At 44.7% G+C, this 14,765-nt stretch overlaps 1 long non-coding RNA gene across 1 annotated transcript; it reads right to left on the reverse strand.

Annotated features, from left to right (window-relative positions):
- Positions 1-30: 30 nt before the first annotated feature.
- Positions 31-14,203, reverse strand: LOC132207082 (uncharacterized). The gene is made up of 4 exons (XR_009443317.1): positions 14,092-14,203; positions 6,955-7,088; positions 2,177-2,206; positions 31-127 (listed from the first exon to the last, which is right to left on the reverse strand). It is a non-coding gene; the product is annotated as an uncharacterized LOC132207082 (long non-coding RNA).
- Between the last annotated feature and the right edge of the window lie 562 nt (positions 14,204-14,765).

Here is a 14,765-nt window from a genome sequence, read left to right on the forward strand (position 1 = left end):
CACTTTTCTCTCACAGAATGAAGCTCTCGACCAGCATCACATCTAAGAATGATCCAGTCACCCGTTAAGAATCTCCTCCACATTGGCTCCATCGTTAGTACGGGTGTTCCAGTCTCTGTTGAGGAACCTAATCCATAGAGAAACACATTCACATGGGGAAGAACTGAAACCGTCTTGCTGCAGTAGGATGGTCAGCTTGGTGCTCTGGCAACTTAAGCAGTCCAATATCCAGGCAAGGGCTGACAAATGGCAAGTAAAATTTGCACCACACAAATGCCAGGCAATGGCCGTCTCAAATAATAGAAAATCTCACTATCATTCCTTGACATTCAATGCTATTACCGTCACTGAATTCCCCCATTATCAACACCCTGGGGATTATCACGAAGAGAGAATCTAACTAATAGCCCCTTAACATTCAATGGTGTAACACTGAATCCCCCACTGTCGACATCCTGGGGTTGACTACCATCACTCTCTTAATGTTCATTGAACCACCACTGACCCCTCCACGATCAACATCCAGGTGGTTACCACTGAGAGAGAATCTAACTACCGTTCCTTGACTTTCCATGGTATTATCATCACTGAATTCCCCCAACTATCAGAATCCTGGGGATTACCATTGACCAGAAACTGAACTGGACTTGCCATATAAGCTACAAGAATGGTTCAGAGGCTGGGAATCCTGCACTGAGTGACACACCTCCCGACTGCCCGAAGCCTGTCCACTATCCCCGAGGTACAAGGGACTGCCAACATGGTGTTCTGCATGGAAAATTTTGTCTCACTAAGTTGAGTGAATATTTTGAAGAATGACAAAGAAGATTGATGAAGGCAGAGTGGTGGACATTGTCTAAATGGACTTCAGCAAGGTGCTTGTCAACATTCCACATGGTAGGCTGGTTAGCAAGGTAACATCACATGGAATACAGGGAGAGCTAGACAATTGGATACAAAACTGGCTTGTAGGTAGGATACACAGGATGGTGGCGCAGGGTTGCGTTTCAGTCAGAAGGCCTGTGATCAGCAGTGTGCCGCATGGGTCGCCGCCAAATCCGCTATTTTTCATCAATTACACAAATGATTTGGATGTGAATGTAAGAAGCATGGTTCCTAAGTTTGCAGTTGACACCAAATTTGGTGGTAAAATATACAGTGAAAATGTTTATCTCAGAGTACAGTGAGACCACGGATGGGCTGAGGAGTGCAGATGGAGTTTAATTTAAATAAAGGTGAGGTGTTGCATTTTAGTGAGGCAAATTAGGGCAAGACTTACACACTTGATGGTAGGATCCTGGGAGTGCTGCCAAACAAAGAGACCTTGGGGTGAAGGTTCATAGTACATTGAGGGAGTTGAAAGAAATGAAGAAGATGTTTGTTATGTTTGCCTTCATTGGTCAGTTCATTGAGTATAGGAGTTGGGAGGTCATGCTGTGGCTGTAGAGGAGATTGGTTAGGCTACGTTTAGAATACTGCTGCAGGAAAGATGTCGACAAACTTGAAAGGGTTCAGAAAAGATTAACAAGGATGCTGCCAGGGTTGGAGGGTTTGAGCTGTAGGGGCAAGTTGAATAGGCTGGAGTTATTTTTCCTGGAGCATTGGAGGCTGAGGGGTGACCTTTCTGAGGGGCACGAATAGAGTGAATAGCCAAGGTCTTTGCCCCAGGGTACGGCAGTCCAGAGCCAGAGGGCACAGGTTTAACATGAGAGGGGAAAGATTTAAAAGGGACCTAAAAGGCAACTTTTTAATGCAGAGGGTGGTGCATGCTTGGAAGCAGCTGCAAGAGGAGGCGCTGGAGGCTGGTATAATTACATTTAAAGTGCATTTGGATGAGTACATGAGTAGGAAGAGAATTAGCGGGATATGTGCCAAATAGGACTAGATTAATTTAGGCTATCTGGTTGGCATGGATGATTTGGTCCAAAGGGTCTGTTTCCATTGTTGTAAATCTCTATGACGCAAAGTCATGAGTGTGAAAGACTCGAAATGTTAACTCTGATTTTCTCACTCCCTCTCTCTCCACAGATGCTGCCGGACCTGTTGAGTTTCTCCAGCTCTCTCAGTGTTTGTTTCAGATCTTCTGCACCCACAATACTTTCCATTGGCTGCAGTACTGACACTGTCGAGTTCATCAATATGTCATAAAACAAAGCTGCACTGGAGATCAACATACCTTCTTGTATTTGTACAATCATCGCTTGCCCTGAAAACACACAACCAGGTACAATTGATAAGTTTTGTGGGCTTTATGTCAACATATAGAAAATTATTCAGTGCTACATCTTTGAAACTTGCTCCAGGTAAGTCATGCTTTAAAATACATCGAAGTGATGTGTCCTATCCCCTGAAATGTTTATTAACAATGTCCGCAGATGTCTTTCCCATTGCCCAAAAGAAATGGGTTTAGAAAGTAGATTCAGGACTCAGCTCGTGAGATTTTTTTTATCAGGAAGGGGAAATCGATGGAAAAGTGGAGTTGGGGATGATCAGATTAGTCACGATCTCCTGGAATGGTGGAGCAGACTCAATAGGGTGAAGGGCCGACGGCTGATCAAATGGCTTAGCTTAATTTGTTCAGTGGTGATGCGTAATGAGGCTCACTTGTTGAGGTCCTGTGCATGTGACGGTGTGTGAGCAAAAGTACACGTGCATGTGTATGTGCACAAGAAAAAATGTGTGTGTGTGTGTGTGTGAGAGAGAGAGAGAGAGAGAGAAAGAGAGAGCGTGCGTGTGTGAGAGAGAGAGTGTGTGTTTGTGTGTAACAGAATTTGTGCTTGTGTGTGTGCATGTCAGATAGAGTATGTGTGAGAAAGTGTGCATGTGTGTGTGTCAGAGACAGTGATAGAGACGAGTCTGTGACTGTGTATGTCTGTGAGACAGGGGTGTCTTTGTGTGTGTGAGAGAGACAGAGAAGTCTGTGTGTGTATGTGCATGTGTGAGTGAGTGAGAGAGGGGAGAGGACAAAGAGTGACCCTGTGAGGGAAAGAGAGGGAAGGAGAGAAAGAAAAGGATGGGAGAAACAGAGACAGCAATAGGATGTTTAGAGTCAGAAAGAGACACAGTGAGAAAAAGTGTGAGGCATAGCGTGGGACAGACAGAAGGAAGAAAGAAAAGGAGTGAGTGAGCATGGGAGCAAGAAAGAGAGAGGGAGAGAGAGAGTTGGGAGACAGAGAGAAAATGGGAGGGAGGACAGAGATAGGGAGAAGGAGAAGGGAGATGGGTCAGAGAGAGAGAAAGAGAGAGCGAGGAACATGGGCAGATTCAGAGAGAGACAGGGAGAGAGTTTTTCTAGGGTCCTGGATTTAATTCCTGTCATGGGATGAGAGTCAATGTTGAATTCTATAAAAATATAGAACAAAAAGTGAAGTCAATTAATCATGAGCCCAACCAGTGATGCCTGCAACCTGTGAATGAATTCTTTAGTAATCATTGTGTCATTTTTTAATGAGATTGAGTTCAAAACAGCCATTTGGCCCCTCGAGCCTGTTGTCTCAGGGAGACCCTGTATATCTGCAGCAAGACATCCCGACTTCCAAACTTCAATCCTCTTGCAATGAACGCCCATGTCCTATTTACCTTCCTAATAACTGGTCACACCTGAATGTCTACTTTTATTGGCACTTGGATCTCTTTGTATGTCCACACTTTCCAATACATGACCATTTCAATTATATTCGCTTTCTGTTTCTCCAAAGCAGAGGTGTATAACTTTCACATCTGCCGTATGTTTGCCCCACTCAATGTGTCTAACTCACCTCCTTTGTGCCCTCCCCACAATCCTGCCCAATTTTGTGTCATGACCAAACTTGGAACCATTGAAGATTACAAAGTGTGGAGCTGGATGAACACAGCAGGCCCAGCAGCATCTCAGGAGCACAAAAGCTGACGTTTCGGGCCTAGACCCTTCATCAGAGAGGGGGATGGGGGCGAGGGAACTGGAATAAATAGGGAGAGAGGGGGAGGTGGACCGAAGATGGAGAGAAGACAAGATAGGTAGAGAGGAGTGTATAGGTGAGGAGGTAGGGAGGGGATAGCTCAGTCCAGGGAAGATGGACAGGTCAAGGAGGCAAGATGAGGTGGTAGGTAGGAAATGGAGGTGCGGCTTGAGGTGGGAGGAAGGGATGGGTGAGAGGAAGAACAGGTTAGGGAAGCAGAGACAGGTTGGACTGGTTTTGGGATGCAGTGGGGGAGGGGGAGATTTTGAAGCTGGTGAAGTCCACATTGATACCATTAGGCTGCAGGGTTCCCAAGCGAAATATGAGTTGCTGTTCTTGTAACCTTCTGGTGGCATTATTGCGGCACTGCAGGAGGCCCATGATAGACATGTCATCTGAGGAATGGGAGGGGGAGTTGAAATGGTTCGCGACTGGGAGGTACAGTTGTTTGTTGCAAACCGAGCGGAGGTGTTCTGCAAAGCGATCCCCAAGCCTCCACTTGGTTTCCCCAATGTAGAGGAAGCCACACCGGGTGCAATGGATACAATACACCACATTGGCAGATGTGCAGGTGAACATCTGCTTGATATGGAAGGCCATCTTGGGGCCTAGGATAGGGGTGAGGGAGGTGGTGTGGGGGCTAGTGTAGCACTTCCCGTGGTTGCAGGGGAAGGTGCCCGGTGTGGTGGGGTTGGAGGGGAGTGTGGAGCAGACAAGGGAGTCGCGGAGAGGGTGGTCTCTCCAGCAGCCAGACAAGGGTGGGGATGGAAAAATTGCTTGCGTGGTGGGGTCGGATTGTAGATGGCGGAAGTGTCGGAGGATGATACGTTGTATCCGGAGGTCGGTGGGGTGGTATGTGAGAATGAGGGGTTCCTCTGGGGGCGGTTGTGGCGGGGGCAGGGTGTGAGGGATGTGTCGCGGGAAATGCTGGAGATGCAGTCGAGGGTGTTCTCGACCACTGCGGGGGGAATGTTGCGGTCCTTGAAGAATGTGGACATCTGGGATGTGCGGGAGTGGAATGCCTCATCCTGGGAGCAGATGCGGCGGAGGCGGAGGAAATGGGAATGGGGATGGAATTTTTGCAGGGTGGTAGGTCGGAGGAGGTGCATTCTAGGTAGCTGTGGGAGTCAGTGGGCTTGAAGTGGACATAAGTTTCTAGCTGGTTACCTGAGATGGAAACTGAGAGGTCCAGGAAGGTGAGGGATGTGTTGGAGATGTCCCAGGTGAGCTTGAGGTTGGGGTGGAAGGTGTTGGTGAAGTGGATGAACTGTTTGAGCTCCTCTGGGGAGCAAGAGGCAGCGATGATACAGTCATCAATGTAATGGAGGAAGAGGTGTACATCCCCACTTTGTTATCTTGGATTGTCCAGCATCCGCAGTTCCCATGATCATATAACCATTGAATGTGGCTCCCTCATACAGGTCATTAATATATATTGAGAGTGGCTGGGCCCAAGTGCTGCTCCCTGCTGTGTTCCACGCATCACTATTTGCCTCTCAGACAAAGGGTTCCCACCCTGTTTCCTGTCTGTCAACTAATTCTCAGCCCACAACAACATACTGCCCTCAATTCCTTGTGCTTTCACTTTGCACAAGAACCTTCAATCAAAAGTCTTCTGAAAAACCAAAAATACTACACTTACTAGTTCTCGCTTAACTATACTTTGACACTCAGAAAATGCCAGTGGATTTATTCAGAATCATTTGCCTTTCCTAAGTCCTGATGTGGAGGTGCCATTGTTGGACTGGGGTTGATAAGGTCAGAAATCACTCTAGTCCAACAGGTTTATTTGAAAACACAAGCTTTTGGAATCTCACTTCTTCTTCAGGTGTTAGTGCGAGCGGTGGTATCAGATCCAGAATTTATAGATAAAAGATCAAAGGGTCACACTACTGATGAAGATGCATTAAACAAACCCAAGATGTTATTAAATCTTTAACCAGTTAAAAAGTTTTAATTGGTTAATATGTTAATGTCAATCCCCAAATTTATTTCAAGTCAACTGCCCTGAGGAAACTAAAGGCTTTATCAATGGAAAGAAGAGGTGACATTTGAAGTCAGACAATGCATATTAGGTGGGAGATCTTGTTTAAAATTCATTTCCTTTTCAGTTACACATCAGGTTCAAGTGACTGAACAAAACATGGTGACTGGTCCCTGCGAGATTCCCCAGCATCTCTTTATACCTTTCTCCTCACTGGGCATGAACCCCCGAGTGCATAGCCTGGGCTGGAAAGCCCGAAGTGGGACGCTGGCAGCGGTATGCTGTAGCAGTGGAGAAGGAAAATTTGGAACCTCTTTAAGTTATCTTTATTTTATTCTGTGAATGACACTTATGTATGAGCGACAGCACACACTTTTCACTGCATTTGATATTGAATGCATGCAACAATAAAGGATACTCAATTTTCAAAGGATATTTAGTATTCATTGTCTGCAAGAGGTCAGAATTGTTTGCAATCAATGAGAAACCTGGCAAAGAAAAGCAAAGGGTCTTTCCACAGACATCATTCTCTTTAGCACACCCTCTTTCACACACACATTCTCCCATAGTCTCTCTGTCACACTGTCTCAAACGTGTGCATTTCTTAAGAAGGGTCCAGACCTGAAACGTCAGCTTTCCTGCTTGGCCTGTTGTGTTAATACAGCTCTCCACCTTATTATCTCTGTGCATGAAAGAGAGTGTGTGCATGAGAAAAAGTGTGAGAGAGATTGTGAGAGTGATTGTGAGAGAGAGAGAGAGACTTTATGAGACAGAGTGAGAGAGACTGGGTGAGAAAAAAAAGTATGCGTACAAAAGAGAATATGAGAGGAAGAGTATGTGAGGGAGAGACCGTGTGCATTTGTTAGACAATGTGGGAAATGCCAACACACATCTGGAATGCTGTCTGTACACAGCCTGGATGGGAGTGTGTCTGTTCACATTCTGATTGTGCACCAAGCTGAGGGCAGGAGGCGAGTAACAGATTTATCTCTTGCGGCCACTCGGAAATGGATTAACGTTGGAGGTACGTACCGAGCAGCAGGAGAGTGGTGAGGATCTCCATCGCAGCGCCCTGTCTGTTTGGGGTGTGTATTCAGTCAGTGACTCAGTCTGCTGTTTCCTCCTTGTCTGATCCTGCTGGTGGCAGGGGAGCGCAGCCAGGGAGTCTGAGAGAGGTCAAGGTCGGACACAGATGTCAGTCGCCGATACATTTCTACACCCCCCACCCCATTAGCCCCAACACCATCATTCTCCTTCCTAATTAAAAATCTCACCCCACAATACACTCAATGACCCAGCCCTCTGCAGTAAAGGATTCCACAGATCGATTCCCTCCAGAGAGAAGAAACTCTTCTTCATCTCCATCTTCAATGGGTGACCTCCCTTATTCTGAGAAGGTGCCTCTCTTGTCCCAGAGAAGGGGAAACAACCTCTCTCCTTATCTCCCTGTAAAATAACTCTAAGAATTTGCAATAAGAATGCCTCTCATTCTTCCAAACTCCAACGAGGACTGACCCAACCTAATCAACCTCTCCCTCATCAGACAGCGAGACTCACTCTTAAAAATCAAAACAGGAAGATCGATTCTTTCTTCTAGACTCAAGAGAACCAACACATGAAGAAATCATAACTGTGTTACTGAAGTGCATTTTCGCCAAAGCATGTGTGTATGGAATGCTGCCGGTATCAGAACAGTTGTTGATTACTCAACTGAAATACTAACTACTAAAGTTATGCTAATTCTTATTTTCGTTGTATTTTAATAGTGCAGTCAGAGTAAAGTGAGTTTTGATTCGAGCTTTCCAGTGCACCAATCAATCACAGAGTCAGAATGCACAGAAACAGATTCTTTGGTGCAACTTGTCCATGAGCAGGTTTTCCAAACCCAGCTCGTCTCATTTGCCTGTGTTTGGCCCATATCCTTCGAAACCTTTCCAATCTCTCCACTCTATGGGGTCTATAGCCCCCCCTCACCCCGCTCCCCCACACCCTGACTCTCTCTCTCTTTCTCCGCTGTTAAGATGGGACGAAACCAATATCAACCTCTCGCACAAATCAATAGGAGGTTCGAAAGTGCTCAGATTCCATTCCCCTCCAGGAGAGGTTCGTCAACTCTCTGAGTCAGCTCAGGAGGCCGAGTAATGGAGGCCCAGCTGTGTGATAGGGACAGTAGAAGGTCATTCAGTTCATTGCAGCCACTGTAACCCCCAGGGCTCAATTATCTTACGCCCAATGTCAGATCCCTGGATGGCCCACTCCTGTCCAATTCCTGGCCCAACACCTTTCTCAAATTGAAACAGCCTTCGCCTCACATTCCCAGGCAGTGCACCCCAGACCCCAACTCATTTCTCGATGGAAACAGTTCTTCCTCATTTCACCCGAACTTGCTCCATTTGTAGCTCACGTTAAACTGAGACACTCCCTCCCACCACATTCTTGTTTGTTTTATAAGTAGGTTCAACTTCACAACCACATCCCGCCCCCCCAACACACACACACCAAACCTCCCGCACCAGTCTGTCCAGCTCCAGTTCTAAGTGCAAATGGGATCCAAGCCACTCCTCCTCATCTCAATTTTCAATCTGCCCAACCTTTTCTCCTAAAACAATGGCCTCTCATTCTCGGTTGTCCCACACAAGGAAACATCCTCTCTCCATCTCCTTTGTGATATTTGTTTTTAGCGTTTTATATCCCTCAGTTAGATTTCCTCTCGTTTTTCGAAACGCCAGGGAGTATAGGCTGAAACTCTCTTTGTAAGACAAACCCGTCATCTCTGTAAACAATCAAGCAAGTCTCCTCTGAACTGCCTCCAATGGCATCCATTCCTCAAACAGGGAGATTGAAACTTTTTATTCTCTTCATTCATATTAGAAAGGTTGAACTAATTATATGGGCAAAATGCTGTTTTACAACCTTGGCAATCCCAAATGGAGTGATCAGTGATTTAGTAGCAGGACACTAGGAGGCTCAGAAGAACACAGAGATCTTGGGGAACTTGTCCATAGATGGTGGCAGGACAGGTTAATAGGGTGGTGAGGGAGGCATATGGGACACTTGCCTTTATAGTCAAGATATAGATTATAGGGACGGGGAGGTGATACTGGAGCGGGACAGGACTTTGGTGAAGCCACAGCTGGAGCTCTGTGCAGCCTCCACGCTTTAGGAAGGATGTGACTGCACTGGAGAGAATGCAGAGGTGACTCCGCAGGACGTTGCCTGTGACAGAGCATTTCAGCGATGAAGAGAAGCTCGATAAGCTCGAGTTGCTTTCTTAGGAGCAGACAAGGCTGAGGTGAGATTTGATAGAGGTGAGTAAGGTTATGAGGGGCATGGACAGTGTGGATAGGAAGCATCTATTCTTTCTTGAGGAGTTAACAGCAAGGGTAAATTACCCAGAGGCTGGTATCCCATCACCAAGTCACCCTTTATTCATGCATCGAAAGCCCTGGACACTGATCCAGCTGACTCAGAGCCAGCTCTTAGATTGAAGAGGATATCTGATACTCCTGTTAAATATTTGTCAGCCAGGACTCCCTGATTGGGGCTGTTATTCTGGTCCAATCAGGGAACTCATTCTCTCAGGTCTACCTGCCTGACATCATCATTGAATCCCTCCCCGTCATGTGCAAGGATATAGGCCATTTTATAAAAATTGTAGCTCCTCTTGGGGTGTTTTAGCACTGGGTCAGGATCCTCCAACTCTGCCTCTGATACAGGCGGTGTGTAATACACAACAGCTCACCTATTGAATGCAAAGCACGTCAGAAGAAATTCATTTACCTCTTCAGGCAACAAAGATGTTGAGGCAGCAACATCTGTTGTGTTCATCTCAGATTCTAGGGTGTCTTTAACCTCTGACAGAGAGGTTCTGGGACAGTTGGGAAAGCAATTGAGGAGCCAGGCACATTTTGCTCCTGCACTGTCTGCAAGTTTGCAGCTTTCCTGAGGTCTATGTGTTTGTTCAGGGATGTCATACCTACCTGAGCTTTATACTTTACAGGACCTACTGTCACATTAACCATGCATCTTACCATGCAGGCCAATTCCTTTGGTTCCTACACAAAACTTCATCACCTGAGGTAAACTGTCTCTCTTGCTTAGAGGGATCTTGTGTCTAGTATTGGCTTTCCTGATGACATTTCAGCCTCTCCACCAGGTCCGGGAAGATCAGGTTGAATCTGGTGTGGAGTGTTCTCCCAATTGGCAACTCTACTGGAGCTATCCCTGTAGGTGCATGATGTGTGGCTCTATATTCAAATAGGTACTCAGGCTGCCTGGTGTCTCGTGAGGCTGCAGTCTGTTTCTTTAAACCTGCCTTCAAAGTTGAGACTGTTCTTTCTGCTGGATCATTGGATAATGAATGGTGTAGGACTGTCATTGATGAATACCACACAATTTTAGGAAATACTCAATTTCCCAGTTGGTAAACAATGGCCCATTATCATGATCAATACTTCTGGGAGTCTGTACATTGCAAAAGATGCACAGTTTTTCTATCATTACCTCGTGTTTGCCCAATGAACTCTATGTATGTCGAAACAGTTTGCATGGGCATGTACAATGACTAAGAACATTGACAATCTCAGTCCTTTCATGGGCTCAATGTGTAACTGAGTGTGGGGTTTACCTGAACATTCTCACGTATGTGAGGGAGCTCCTGCAGTATGCTTTGTCCTTGTTGGCACTCTGGGCACCCACCCAACTAATGCAGCCATGTTCACATCTAATCTGGTCGCAAGACATAACTTCTCACCAACATCTTCATTTTCAAAACCCCTGGATGACCCTAGTGGAATTCAGCCATACCTGGCAGTAATCTGTACTCAGGACAATCACGCTTGCTCCCCATAATAATATTGGCATCCTCTATTGTGATCTGGTCTCTCTGGGCCCAAAAAGGCTCTGAGGAAGGGTCACCGGACCCGAAATGTTAACTTGAGAAGGTCGTAGTGAACTGTGTTTTTGAAATGTGTGGGTCAATGTGTGTGTGTGAGAGAGAAAAAGAAGAGTGAGATGCTTTCTCAGACCAATCCCTTGAAGAACCATCTCACTGTTTCTCTCTGTCTCTTTCTCAGACACAGACACACACGATTGATGAACGCAGTTCACTACCGCTTTCTCAAGGGCAGCTAAGGATGGGCAATAAATGCTCATGAGCCAACAAAATCCACATTTCACAAACGAATACAAAACAAAAACGCACATACTCATGGAAATACTGCACCACATTGCTTTTTCCAACTGATATATAAATAGAACTCATGGTTCCATTGCACCTTTCTTGCATTGGTCTCTGATGTCCTGCTTAATGGCTGAATATGTTTATAGGAAAGTTAATGGAATGTTAGACGTTGTCTTATTTCAAGTGTATTGGACTTTGGTTATGTTGCAGCTGCAGTACTGTGTGCAGTTTGTCTCCTTATTTCAGGAAAGATGTAATTTCCAGACAGAGAGGGCCACAAAGATTCACCAGACTTGCTCCTGGGACGGCGGCAACATCCCATGAAGAGAGAGTGGACAAACTGGGCTGGCATTAGTCAGGAATTCAATGGGTGAGCAATGTTATTATTAAGAATACTGCCACACAATCCTTAAAGTGGAGGACATGGTAGATAGAGGTTTAATGTTTGCCGGTTGGGGGAAGACTGGAACCAGGTAAGATTTTAAAATAATTCAACTGTGGTCCAAGATAAGGGTTTGTTTTATTTTGCTCAGTGAAGTGTAATCCTTCAGAATTCTGTCCCCACAGGGAACTACAGTTGCTCTATCTCTGTTGACTGCCAATCGTAAACTGGGTTATGGGGATGGAGTGTGTAAAATGCAATGAAGTGCTTGATCAGGCATGATCATATTCAATTGGATGGCAGTATCAAGGGGCTGAAAGGCACATTCCAGTTCTCAAGTTTCTCTGTTGCAAAATTAACACTTCCTGTTTCTTTACCCTCCCAGAAATATTCTCAAGTACTTCCCTTCCCTAATCATGCAATTCTGCTTAGAAATGTGCAATTTATTGACTGGTCAGCACAAAGACCTGTTCTCTGAATATATGCAAAGGCAATGAAATTACAGTGTGAGAGATTAGACCCCAGCTGTGGTTTGTCTCAGGAAGGGACTGAAGATCAGCAACAGCTCAGTCAAGCCTCATCGATAAAGTATGCCCAGTGAAGATATCTGACAAATATGTGCATATAAATGACAGCTTCCACACTGGCCCAGACAAGCAGCATTCACAACTTTTTCATTTCTTGTAAACTCTGACAATGTTGGATACAAAATAAAAACCATAAGAACTGAGGATGCTGTAAATCAGAAAGAAAACCAAAAATTGCTGGTGGAATCCTGAAGACTAGCTTGAAACAGGAATTCTAATTATGAAATATATGAATACTAATATGTAACCTGGCTAACTGATCTCTCCACACCTCGAGCAAGAGACAAATGATCTGATAACATCAAACAGAGAACCATTTTTTTTCAAAATCATAGAAACCCTAAAGTGTGGAAACAGGCCCTTCAGCCCAATAAGTCCACAATGACCCAGACCCATGCCACACAGACCCATCTCGCAATAACCCATGTAATCTAGACATCCCTGAACACCACAGGCAATTTAGCATGGCCAATCCATGTAGCCTGCACATCTTTGGACTGTGGTAGAAACCGGATCACCCAGAGGAGACCGACACAGACACGGGGAAAACATGCAAACTCCACACAGGCAGTCGCCCGAGGCTGGAATTGAACCTGGGTCCCTGGCGCTGTGAGGCTGCAGTGCTAACCACTGAGCCACCGTGCCGCCCCAAATTTGGTGGGCTGATATGTGAAGATGTCATTATATGCAAATACGATTATCCTGTAAGGGATATATCGCAGTTACTGGGTTTAAAGTCTCAAGTAAAACATTTTAAAAAGTGCGCGTTGTCCTTCCCTTCAACAGTAGTAAATTGGCAGATGGATATTGAACTATGTCAGCATTCCAAACATGAGGCTGTAAATGTTTTGATTAGGACTTGTACCTCAGTGATTTTTTTGAATTTCATAAAATGAATGGGACTAGGAGGAGCTCGGCGTAATTATGGAACCAGACCCTGCTCTGTTCAAACTGTTGGCTTTAAAACAAGGAATCATCTTTCATATTAACTAAATATGCATCGATCAGTTTGATATTTTCAAAATTGGTCAATGTTGGTTTATGGGAGATACCTCTTCTGTCTTTCTCCAGGCACATATTTGATTAGCCAGAAAATGTCATATTTCCTCGGTATAACACCAGGTGTGACCAGCTCCTCTGACCAAACAGCAGGCTTGTTACCAGTATCGGAGCAGAAAGCATTTTTTCCCCCACACTCACTGAGCTGAGACTCGCATTGAGTTTAATTTCCAGAGATATGCAATCAAAGGGTCAAAAAACACCAACAAAATAAAAATGTGTCTTTTTTTCCTCTATTCTCAATGTAAACTATCCTGGTCACAGTGAAGTTCATCTTTGAAAGCCCATTGTCATTTACAATGTTTGAAGAGGGATAGACTGAATCTTCATCACAAATCTACATGCAACAACTGCGCTGAATTCACATTAAGTTAGGGCATTTTTAAAGTTACAGTCAAGGTATACAAACAGATCAAGCTGTTTGGTCGTTACAACGACCATATATGGAGTAGATATTGAGTACAGACACAGACAGAAACCTTTGATGTTATCAGTGGCTGAGGAGAACTAAAGTAATAAAGAGAAGATTACGGAAAATCTCAGCAGGTCTGGCAGCATCTGTGAAGTGAAACCAGAGTTAATGTTTCAGATTCTGTGACCAATCCAGAAAACTGATGATAGCTCAGAAAATCTCATTCTTTTGCACAGAAGGAAGGATGGGAGTAAGGAGAAAATGATAGTTGGGGAGAGAACACAGGAGAGAGGAGAATAGTTGGACAAACAAAGGTATGGATAATGATCTGGCGAGGAGGGGGATGAGCTGTTAATGGAGACTATTAGTGGCATTGGAGCTTAACCCTTCTGAATCAAAATGCACTAATTGAATAACAACAGAATACAGCAACTCTAATGAAATACAAAACAAGTAATGTACTGAAATGTTACACCATCTGACATTACTATCAGTGAATTTATGTCAGAATTCAGATAAATAATAAACCATTTGAAGAGTTACTTACTGCTTTGATGGAACGGGAGAATCCAGCTAATGTTTACACATAACACTCCTTGTCAAGAAACAGTCCTGAAACTAACAGCCTCTTCAAGTGCCTTGCTCTGCACAGAGTGTGGGAACCACACTGACAAACTCTGCAAGAATCTTCTTTATTTTGACACTTCCCTTTTCTGATTTTTTAAATGATCATTTGAAGAACTTACACTGCAGCAAATGGATTTCTTTTACCATCAAGACACGTGAAAGCAATTTCGCAATTGCCTGGTTCAATGGAACTAAGAGAACACGTGCACTGAAATAAAACCATATTGGCATTTCAGGTGGGCGGGTATCAATGTTTCTTCGAATTAGCATCTCAGTCCTCAGTGTGCGATAGGCAGAACCATGTCTGGAATTTTATTTTTCCCCACAAGTGTGAGGACACCATGCTACATTCCACATGTGTCACTCCTGACAGTGGTAATTCTCACTGGAGGCACAATTAGAATTAGGTTTATAAAGTACAGAAGTACTGTGGAATGTGTACAATGTCACCACACACAGCCCCATCTTAGGGACAAAGTACCTAAATATGAATCTTAGGTATTAAAATAGGTACAAAAATAGAGAAATAAAGAGAAAAGCTGTAAGTTCTATGCTGCACGTCTTCATTGTATAAATTTAGGAAAATCTTGATGC

Source organism: Stegostoma tigrinum, chromosome 44, assembly GCF_030684315.1.
Source record: "Stegostoma tigrinum isolate sSteTig4 chromosome 44, sSteTig4.hap1, whole genome shotgun sequence".
NCBI classification, from domain to species: Eukaryota; Metazoa; Chordata; class Chondrichthyes; order Orectolobiformes; family Stegostomatidae; genus Stegostoma; species Stegostoma tigrinum.